This window comes from Solanum tuberosum, unplaced genomic scaffold, assembly GCF_000226075.1.
Source record: "Solanum tuberosum cultivar DM 1-3 516 R44 unplaced genomic scaffold, SolTub_3.0 scf00411, whole genome shotgun sequence".
Classification (NCBI taxonomy): Eukaryota; Viridiplantae; Streptophyta; class Magnoliopsida; order Solanales; family Solanaceae; genus Solanum; species Solanum tuberosum.
Genome location: NW_006239344.1, coordinates 255,713 through 266,890, shown reverse-complemented (window position 1 = coordinate 266,890; position 11,178 = coordinate 255,713). Strand labels below are relative to the sequence as shown.

The window sequence follows — 11,178 nt, the reverse complement described above, 5'->3', positions numbered from 1 at the left end:
GATGTATTTTATGGTTCTAAGTGATTGGGGTTGGGACCTTTGAGGTTAGAGGATTTAGAGTTGGAGACGTGCAGGAGAAAGTCGGGCAGTTTGCGAGGAGCACGTCCGCGTCGCGGACTTGTTCCCTCTGTGAATAAAAATCTTCTCCGCGTCGCGGACAGGACGTGGACTCCACTGTTTTCAGAAATTATGTTCGAAGATTTTCTTAAGTTTGGCTGTCCCAAATCATTCCTAAATCATTCCTAAACATCATGAGACCCTTCCAAACACCAATCAAGTCCTTGAATCCATAATTCAATTCAAGGAGAGTGAGAAGTCAAGTGAAGTTAGAAGTCAAGTAAAGAGCTTAGAGTTCCAAGCTAAGTAAAGAGTCTCAAGACTCAAGTTAAGTCAAGAGTGTAAGTTGAGTTCATTTCTCCAAAGTTAATAGGGAACTATGTACTTCCCAAAGAAGTTTCTAAATGTTTTTACATTTAAGTAAGAAAGGAATCATGTTTTCCAAAAGAGCCTTAGGGCTAGTTTTCAAGAAAAGGAACATCGTTTCCAAGTGAGCCTTTGGGCTAGATTTTGAGTAATTATCTCATTTAAAGAAAGATGTGTTTAAAACGCTTATGAGTCAAAAGCATTTTGGGAGTAGTATCGAGCACCGATTTGGAGACGCGAGTTCATATTAAACTCAACTCTCCATAAGAACCATGTAGCCAACATGGGAGTTAACGGGTCATACTTTTTAGATGAACCCGTAAAGTTAAGCTAGTGGATCCACTTAGTAAAGTTAGCTTCCTATATCAAAACCAGGTATAGGATGGTCCTCAGGCAACGTGAGGTAAAACGTTGTATCACCACTCATATTCGTAGTGGTGGTTTGTCGGTTAGAGAAGCTCCCACAGTAGAAAGAGCATGGTTCCTCGAGGGTTCTGCTTAGTATGGATGGGGGTATGGGACTTCATTCATGCATTGCACAAGTAGACCTTGAGAGGAAGCATGATATTTTCATGATATTATAAATATGATTTTTTCGCCATGATCGGGCAACGTGAGGTAAAACGTTGTATCATTAGCTTCCTATATCACGGCAAGGTATAGGATGGTCCTCGGGCAACGTGAGGTAAAACGTTGTATCATTAGCTTCCTATATCACGGCAAGGTATAGGATGGTCCTCGGGCAACGTGAGGTAAAACGTTGTATCACCACTCATATTCGTAGTGGTGGTTTGTCGGTTAGAGAAGCTCCCACAGTAGAAAGAGCGTGGTTCCTCGAGGGTTCTGCTTAGTATGGATGGGGGTATGGGACTTCATTCATACATTGCACAAGTAGACCTCGAGAGGAAGCATGGTATTTTTCGTGATATTATAAATGTGATTTGTACGTCATGTTTTAAGAGTTTTACAAGCTTTATATATCGCATGTGTCTTATTGCTTTATATATTGAGTTCAGTTATTCATGAGTTGAACAGAGCCAAGGTTAGTGTCCTCATGTACTATTTTCCAAGCCTTTATTGTGGTTAGCTTCCCAGCTCGCATACTCGTACATTCAATGTACTGATGCCAGTTGGCCTGCATCTTATGACGATGCAGACACAGGTACCCCGGATCAGCCTCCTGCACGTCGTTGATCCAGCTGAGCACTCCAGAGTCAGTGGTGAGCCTCCTTGCTTTCCGGAGGACTCGGTTATTTTGTTTTTTTCTAGTTTTATTTTGTTAGGATGTTGCGGGGACTGTCCCAACATCCATCTCAGTATGTTAGAGGCTTCATAGACAGTCAGTCAGATAGAATTGAGTCTCTCAGCTATGTACATATGTAAATATTCTATTTTGAGACTCGAGTTGCCTTTTTGGCCAGATATGTATTATCTAAGTTGTTTATGTCTTTGCATGGCATTGAGTTATTCTGTTGAGTAGGTTTCCGCTGAGTTAAGAAAGCCAGGCCAAGGGTTCGCCTGGGGCCAGCAATGGTCTCCGGGTGCCGGTCCCGCCCAGGGTGTAGGCTCGGGGCGTGACAATATTGAACACCTCAAGAAAGATCTCAAACAAGTTTATCTGAAAGCACCAGAGTCAACTCAATACTGCTTCCCCATGAGTGATGTCTCTTCATGCATCTGCTACACACACACTTAACTGATTTGTTAGATTCCAATGCTTATTCAGTTGATTTGATAAAGAAAGAAATTGGGCAGGTGAAACAAGACCTAGAATTCATAAGATCATTCTTCGCGAATGTGGAGCAAGGATTGTATAAGGATCTCTGGACACGTGTTGTAGATGTGACATATGAGGCAAGAGATGGCATAGATTCAATTATTGTTCATGATAATGGTCTCTTACGTCTTATTTTCTCACTTCCCATTACCATAAATAAGATCAAGCTTATCAAAGAAGAGGTCTCTGATTTACATGACAAGATTCCCAAGAACAGAGGGCTCGTTGTTGAAAATTCTCCCAAGAAGCCAGTTGAGAGAAAATCATTGACAACTGATAAAATAATTGTAGGTTTTGAGGAGGAGAAAAACCTGATACTTAGAAAGCTCACCAGTGGACCGGCAGATCTAGATGTCATTTCGATCACTGGAATGCCGGGTTCGGGTAAAACTACTTTGGCATACAAAGTATACAATGATAAATCAGTTTCTACCCATTTTGACCTTTGTGCATGGTGCACGGTCGACCAAGAATATGACGAGAATAATTTGTTGAATAAAATTTTGAATCAAGTTAATGGCTCGGATTCAAAATCGAGTGAGAATATTGATGTTGCTGATAAGCTACGGAAACAACTGTATGGAAAGCGGTATCTTATTGTCTTAGATGACGTGTGGGATACTACAACATGGGATGAGTTAACAAGACCTTTTCCTAATGGTACGAAAGGAAGTAGAATTATTTTGACAACTCGAAAAAAGGATGTGGCTTTGCATGGAAAGGTCTACACTGCTCCTCTTAACCTTCGGTTGCTAAGATCAGAAGAAAGTTGGGAGTTATTAGAGAAAAGGGCATTTGGAAACGAGAGTTGCCCTAATGAACTATTGGATGTTGGTAAAGAAATAGCCGAAAATTGTAAAGGGCTTCCTTTGGTGGCTGATCTGATTGCTGGAGTCATTGCTGGGAGGGAAAAGAAAAGGACTGCGTGGCTTGAAGTTCAAAATAATTTGAGTTCTTTTATTTTGAACAGTGAAGTGGAAGTGATGAAAGTTATAGAATTAAGTTATGACCATTTGCCACATCAGCTGAAGCCATGCTTTCTTTACCTTGCAAGTTGCCGGAAGGACAATGCAATGATAATCTCTGTGTTGAAAAGTGCATGGAGTGCTGAAGGACTTGTGGAACAGACAGAGATGAAGAGTGTGGAAGAAGTGATGGATGTTTATTTGGATAACTTAATTTCCAGTAGTTTGGTAATTCTTTTCAATGAGATAGGTGAATGGCCAACTTGCCAACTTCACGATCTTGTGCATGACTTTTGTTTGATAAAAGCAAGAGAGGAAAAGTTGGTTGAATGGATAAGTTCAAGTACACCATCTTCTTCTTCAGATTTGATGCCACGTATAGTTCATTATAAGAGCGAGTTATTGGGGCTTAACAATTTTGTCCTGTTTGATTCAAATAAGAAAAGGCATTCTGGTAAACACCTGTATTCTTTGACCATATATGGAGACAAGCTGGCTGATGGTGTTTCTGAAACATTTCATCTAAGACACTTGAGGCTTCTTAGATTCTTGGACCTGAATCCCCGTTTTATCAAGGTGAAAGATTCTTTGCTGAATGAAATATGCATGTTGAATCATTTGAGGTTCTTATGCATTGGGACAAAAGTTATATCTCTGCCTGCGTCTTTATCAAACCTCTGGAATCTAGAAACACTCTTGGTGTATAATGAAGGATCAACCTTGGTACTATTACCGAGAATTTGGGATCTTGTAAAGTTGCAAGTGCTGTACATGAATGCTTGTAATTTCTTTGATTTGGATGCAGATGAATCAATAGTGATAGCAGAGGACACAAAGTTAGAGAAGTTGAGACATCTACACAAACTCGTGCTTTCCTATTCGAAAGATACAGAGGATATTTTCAAAAGGTTTCCCAATCTTCAAGATCTTTTCTTTGAACTCAAGGAATCATGGGATTATTCAACAGAAAAACATTGGTTCCCGAAATTGGATTGTCTAACTGAACTAGAAAAACTCACTGTAGGTTTTACAAGTTCAAACAGAAACGACAGTGCCATAAATCGGCCATGGGATTTTTACTTCCCTTTGAATCTGAAAAGATTGTGTCTGCTTGGCTTTCCTCTGACATCCAATTCACTATCAACAATAGCGAGACTGCCCAACCTTGAAGAGTTGATCCTTTATCGTACAATCATCCATGGGGAAGAATGGAACATGGGGGAGGAAGACACATTTGAGAATCTCAAATTTTTGAAGTTGCATCAATTGACTCTTTCCAAGTGGGAGGTTGGAGAGGAATCCTTTCCCAAGCTTGAGAAATTAGAACTGGAGGGATGTCGTAAGCTTGAGGACATTCCGCCTAGTTTTGGGGATATTTATTCATTAAAAATCATCAAACTTGTAGAGAGCCCTCAACTTGAAGATTCCACTATGCAGATTAAGGAATATGCTGAAGATATGAGGGGAGGAGACGAGCTTCAAGTCATTGTTATTTAAGTGAACAGGTTCTTCTCCATTCTTTTGCAAATGTTAAATGATGTCTACAATGTGTTTGATCAAAGTGTCAACCGAAACTAAGTAGAAACTCAAACTTCTCTTTTTTTGGGGATAATGTTTTGTAAGCGCCATTTGATCAATATATCAAAAATGATTTTTTATATGTCTGACAATATCTGCAGAATTGTGAGATTTACCGTCTAGTTTTGGAGATATTTATTCATTAAGAATTACACAGTTGAATGACAGGAGAAGACAAGTTTCAGATTATGTGAGTACAGATGAATTTATTTTGTGTTCCAATGTTTGTTCTTTCAAATTATTTGCATATCATGTGTTTACTCTTCAAGTCAAGACTCTCTGTACTAAATGAAAGTTATTCTATATCTCAGCTTTTTCAAGATTTTGTACATATTTCAAGATATACATTTGTGGCTAATTCTTTGGTGCTTCTGATAAACAAATTTGACATTGTGGATTCACTTTGAACATAACAGATGTGGAAAAAAAAAACTGTTACAAATATGTGTGTTTTTCTGATTAATTCAGTCATTTACAGTTTTTGTGAGTCCCTACTTATGGTACCTGTTGCTCCCAATAAGCACACACAAGTGTACGCGGTCGCACAAGTAATATAGTGGCTCTTCTAAACGTTCAAAAAATGGGATTTCCAGCACTCAAATGAATGAAAGGTTCATATAAATCTTCAAAGAGAATTACAAAAATACATGACCAAAAGTACATTAACAGAAGAACAAGTCACTAGAGAAAGTTAAACTGATACATAATGATACAAAGTAGGATACACAGTTGAACATGCCCCTCCATCACAAAATACAATAGGTGTCCTTACTGATATAGCACAACAACAAGAGCTTAAACTCATTATTTGTAATTAATTGCTGCGAAGTCGCTCAACAAAGGGTCAAATCGCTTCACTGCAACTACACAAGGCTCAAGCAAGTAAACGTGGGTGAAAGATTAACATAGAAGAAGAAGCCAGAGAGCAATTCCCGGGAGTCAATGCTGCTTCTTCATCAATAATCCAAGCAAAACCAGGAGTGTCGAACCTCCTTCAGATTGAACTCAAGGAATCATGGGATTATTCAACAGAGCAATATTGGTTCCTGAAATTGGATTTCCTAACTGAACTAGAAGACCTCACTGTAGATTTTGTTAGATCAAATACAAATGACAGTGGGCCCTCTGTAGCGACAAATCGGCCATGGAATTTTCACTTCCCTTCGAGTTTGAAACGTTTTTAGCTGTATAACTTTCCTCTGACATCCGATTCACAATCAACAATAGTGAGACTGCCTTGTTGAATATTTTTTGGTGGGAGACGACGGGCACTATCGATTTCTCACAACTTGAATTTTATTATATCAAAGTAAGGACCCGCTTCAGTCTTACAATCTTGATCACACTTGTTGCTTGCTTTAGCAACACTCTCTACTTGAGCACTCACTCTTGTTTGCTCTCTTACTTTCTTTCTTAGTTGATTTCTTTCTTGGTTGCTTACAACTCAAATGGACCACCTCTCTATTTATAGGAGGTGATGGAACAATCTAGCTAAACATATCTTTCCACTATATTCTAGAATATTCCTACAACTACTTAATTCTAGAACTACCCTATCTAGAACATTTCTAGACTATTCTCTCTAGAATACTCATTCTAGAGATCTTCCATCAATTCTCTACAACTCCGGAATATTCTAGATTTTTCTTAAGTGAATAATTAAGTTGGTGATGAATTCTTAACACTCCCCCTCAACACCAACTTAATTTTTCCTTTGCGTCCGTGAGCGATTCTTGCTCTACAAGCATCACGACGTCCATGCCCTTTGAGAATCTCCTCCTTCATCGGATTATTCCGATCCCTACTCTTTGAAGCTTCTTCAAAGATAGTAGCATTTTTATTGTTAACCATCTCTGCTAATGTTGCATGTATATACTTGGCATTTGAGCATTTCAATCGTGTCTTCCTTCTTAGTTGAGGTTGCAGAGCTTCTTGGACTTTTTCTTGTAACAGTTCTGGAGTTTCATGTACTCTTGTATTCCATGAATTCTCATTTTCTCCTTTTGAAAATATCTCCTCTATATGTGAGCTATATTTTTCACATACCTCTTGTTCTTGTTCAGCCTCACTTCTTTGTCCTTCTTCTTCAAGTTTATATTGTAGCTCTTGCTCCAATTTCCTTGAATTTGGCAAGGAGACTTCATTGTACCACCATCTTGGTGCTTCATCAAATACCATATAAGTTGTCTCGGTTGGCATGACGTATATTGATTCTAACCTTCTCCCTTCCATTATTGGTGTGCTTGTTGAAGGAAGATGTTTTTTTTTTGTGAAGCTTTGAACTCTTAAACTAATTTGAAGTTACTTAAATTGTACGTTGTTGGATTATTGTAGCCTGGAGGGCAAGGACGTACGTAGAGGAAGCTCACCGAGTTTACGTGAACCCATGCTCCCTTCTCAGATCATATATAATAGTGTCAAAACCAATAAAATGATCCTACGTCCACCAAAGAACAACTGCACTAATATTTATTTCACTCTACAAAGAATACAAGTGAAATACTACAAGAGAGAGAACAACAAATACCTTAGAAGGTGAGAAGGCAAGTGAAAGGATGATATGGAAATGAATTAAGAGCTACCTATTTATAGGAATAAATTCATCCTATTGATGTCATCCATGACATCACTATGTGTCAAAATTGTCAAGGTTAAACATGTGAAACCATTTATGGTTCACCTAAATTTAACCTACCAAGATACTATCTTGACTTTTATTTTGTACTAATTATCTTCCTACCAAATCTTCATATTAATTCATCTTCCACAAGAACCAAACCAACTCTTTCACAGTTGAATTTCCTCCTCCTGAATCTCCATCAACTATCCAAGTTTCTTGCTGAGCAGAATCCATTAGTGACTCAGTATGAGATTTTTCAGAATGTATGTGGCAACATGAAAGATTTCCATGGTTTGATAGTGAATGGTTGCATTGAGCACGAGATTGTTGAATATGTCTTACCTCAGTTTCAACTCATGGCTGAGAGAGTAGGACACTTTCTTTGGGAGGATCAGATTGATGAAGACTCTAAACTCTCCGAGATAGATGAGGATGATCAGATTGATGAAAACTCTCAACTCTCCAAGCTAGATGAGGATGATCAGACTGATGAAAACACTCAACTCTTCAAGCTAGATAAGGATGATCAGACTGATGAAAACTCTCAACTCTCCGACCTAGATAAGGATGATCAGACTGATGAAGACTCTAAACTCTTCGAGCTAGATGAGGATGATAAGAATGATAGAGACTCTCGACTCATCAAGCTAGCACATCTACTCTTGAAGATTGTTCTAATTGCACGTATGTTATACAAATTTGAAAGCTTCAACTTTAGCAGAAATTGGATGCTTCATTAAGCAGCTCCTGGAAACCTTTTCGGACATTCTTCAGGAATATCTTATTCATCTACAAGAGCACATGATAACTGTTACTACCCCTAGCATGTTAGGGGCTCGAAACATTCATGTCATGATTGAGTTCCTATTAATTATTCTTTTTGATATTCCCAAGGACTTTATTCATCATGACAAATTATTTGATCTTTTGGCATTTGTTGGAGCACTTATCAAAGAGGTATCAACTCTTGTTCGTGACTTAGAAGAGAAATTAAGGAATAAAGAGAGTACCGATGAGACAAATTGTGCAACCCTAGACTTGCTGGAAAATATTAAACTCCTCAAGGAAGATCTCAAACATCTTTATCTGAAAGTCCCTGATTCATCTCAGTGTTGCTTCCCCATGAGTGATGGACCTTTCTTCATGCATCTGCTACAAAGACACTTAGATGATTTGCTAGATTCTAATGCTTATTCAATTGCTTTGATAAAGGAAGAAATTGAGTTGGTGAGACAAGACCTTACATTCATAAGATCGTTCTTTGTGAATGTTGAACAAGGATTGTATAAAGATCTCTGGGAACGTGTTCTAGATGGCATATGAGGCAAAAGATGTCATAGATTTAATTATTGTTCGAGATAATGGTCTCTTACATCTTATTTTCTCACTTCCCATTACCATAAAGAAGATGAAGCTTATCAAAGAAGAGGTCTCTGATTTACATGAGAACGTCTCCAAGAACAGAGGTCTAATCATTGTGAACTCTCCTAAGAAACCAGTTGAGAGAAAGTCATTGACAACTGATAAAATAATTGTAGGTTTTGTAGGAGGAGACAAACTTGATACTTAGAAAGCTCACCAGTGGACCAGTAGATCTAGATGTCATTTCGATCACTGGTATCGCCGGGTTCAGGTAAAACTACTTTGGCGTACAAAGTATACAATGATAAATCAGTTTCTAGCCATTTCGACCTTTGTGCATGGTGCACGGTCGACCAAGGATATGACGAGAAGAAGTTGTTGGATAAAATATTCTATCAAGTTAGTGACTCACATTCAAAATTGAGTGAGAATATTGATGTTGTTGATAAACTACGGAAACAACTGATTGGAAAGAGGTATCTTATTGTCTTAGATGACGTGTGGGATACTGCAACATGGGATGAGTTAACAAGACCTTTTCCTAATGGTACGAAAGGAAGTAGAATTATTTTGACAACTCGAGAAAAAGAAGTGGCTTTGCATGGAAAGCACTACACTGCTCCTCTTAACCTTCGATTGCTAAGATCAGAAGAAAGTTGGGAGTTATTAGAGAAAAGGGCATTTGGAAACGAGAGTTGCCCTGATGACCTATTAGATGTTGGTAAAGAAATAGCCGAAAATTGTAAAGGGCTTCCTTTGGTGGCTGATCTGATTGCTGGAGTCATTGCATGGAGGGAAACGAAAAGGATTGTGTGGCTTGAAGTTCAAAATAATGTGAGTTCTTTTATTTTGAATAGTGAAGTAGAAGTGATGAAAGTTATAGAATTAAGTTATGACCATTTACCACATCACCTGAAGCCATGCTTGCTTTACCTTGCAAGGTTTCCAAAGGACAGTCCAATGATAATCCTTGCGCTGAAAGATTTTTGGCATGCTGAAGGACTTGTGGAACAGACAGAGACGAACAGTGTGGAAGAAGTGATGAAGGTTGGTTTGGATAACTTAATTTCCAGTAGCTTGGTAACTCTTTTCAATGAGATAGGTGATGAACCGAGTTGTCAACTTCATGATCTTGTGCATGACTTTTGTTTGATAAAAGCAAGAGAGGAAAAGTTGGTTGAATTGATAAGTTCAAGTACACCATCTTCTTCTTCAGATTTGATGCCACGTATAGTGACCATTGATTATAACAGCTATTATAACAATTTGGTCCTGTTTGATTCAAATAAGAAAAGGCATTCTGGTTTCTGAAACATTTCATCTAAGACACTTGAGGCTTCTTAGATACTTGGACCTGGATCCCTCTTTTATCATGGTGAATGATTCTTTGCTGAATGAAATATGCATGTTGAATCATTTGAGGTACTTAAGAATTGGGACACAAGTTAAATCTCTGCCTTTGTCTTTCTCAAACCTGTGGAATCTAGAAATCTTGATGGTGGATAACGAAGAATCAACCTTGATACTATTACCGAGAATTTGGGATCTTGTAAAGTTGCGAGTGCTCATAACGACTACTTGTTCTTTCTTTGATATGGATGCAGATGAATCAATACTGATAGCAGAGGACACAAAGTTAGAGAAGGTTACATTATTACATTAACTCGTGCTTTCGTATTGGAAAGATACAGATGATATTTTCAAAAGGCTTCCCAATCTATAATAACTTTCATTTGTTCTAAAGTAATCATGGGATTATTCAATAGAGCAATATTGGTTCCGGAAATTGGATTTCCTAACTGAACTAGTAGACCTCACTGTAGATTTTGAAAGATCAAACACAAATGATAGTCGGTCCTCTGCAGCCATAAATCATCCATGGGATTTTCACTTCCCTTCGAGTTTGAAAAAATTGTGCTTGTATGACTTTCCTCTGACATCCGATTCACTATCAACAATAGCGAGACTACCCAAACTTGAAGAGTTGTCCCTTTATGATACAATCATCCATGGGGAAGAATGGAACATGGGGGAGGAAGACCCCTTTGAGAATCTCAAATTATTGAAGTTGAATCAAGTGACTCTTTCCAAGTGGGAGGTTGAAGAGGAATCCTTTCCCAAGCTTGAGAAATTAAAACTGCGGAGATGTCGTAAGCTTGAGGAGATTCCGCCTAGTTTTGGGGATATTTATTCATTGAAAATTATCAAACTTGTAAGGAGCCCTCAACTTGAAGATTCTGCTCTCAATATTAAGGAATACGCTGAAGATATGAGGGGAGGGGACGAGCTTCAGATCCTTGGCCAGAAGTGTAACATCCGGCAATATGAAATAATTGAAGAGGCTTAGAATTGGAAATTTTCATTTTTGGAAAGAATTTTAAAGTTTTGGAAATTTTGGCTAAGTATGGAAAATGTGAATTTTTGGCCAACTTTGAACAGCCATAAATTCTAGC

At 38.2% G+C, this 11,178-nt stretch overlaps 2 pseudogenes; both read left to right on the top strand.

The window, feature by feature from the left end:
• Positions 1 to 5,179, top strand: part of LOC102580695 (putative late blight resistance protein homolog R1A-3) — a 30,613-nt pseudogene extending 25,434 nt beyond the window's left edge.
• A 1,931-nt stretch (positions 5,180 to 7,110) lies between these two features.
• LOC107058009 (putative late blight resistance protein homolog R1B-17) lies at positions 7,111 to 11,054 on the top strand (annotated as a pseudogene).
• The last annotated feature ends 124 nt before the right edge of the window (positions 11,055 to 11,178 follow it).